The sequence below is a fragment of the Perna viridis genome, chromosome 8 (genome assembly GCF_037379345.1).
Source record: "Perna viridis isolate PV_CMFRI_1.1 ecotype Kerala chromosome 8, ASM3737934v1, whole genome shotgun sequence".
In the NCBI taxonomy this organism is placed as follows: domain Eukaryota; kingdom Metazoa; phylum Mollusca; class Bivalvia; order Mytilida; family Mytilidae; genus Perna; species Perna viridis.
This window is the reverse complement of record NC_142452.1, coordinates 42,869,089-42,869,301: the sequence shown is the minus strand read 5'-3', so window position 1 is coordinate 42,869,301 and position 213 is coordinate 42,869,089.

Below are 213 nucleotides of genomic sequence, written 5' to 3'. Positions count from 1 at the left end.
TTTCACTGAGGTCAACGTGTAACAAAAAAAAACTGTAGATTCATATACAAGTACAAGTCAAATTATCCGTGTATTAAAATTTGTAAATACGTATTGTTGTAAGCGTCATACTGTACAATGCTTTAAACAATGAAATTATGTCTGTTTTGTTCATAAATGTAGAAAATTATTTTTAATTATTTGGTGTGATGAACCTCAACTACATCCTTAAAC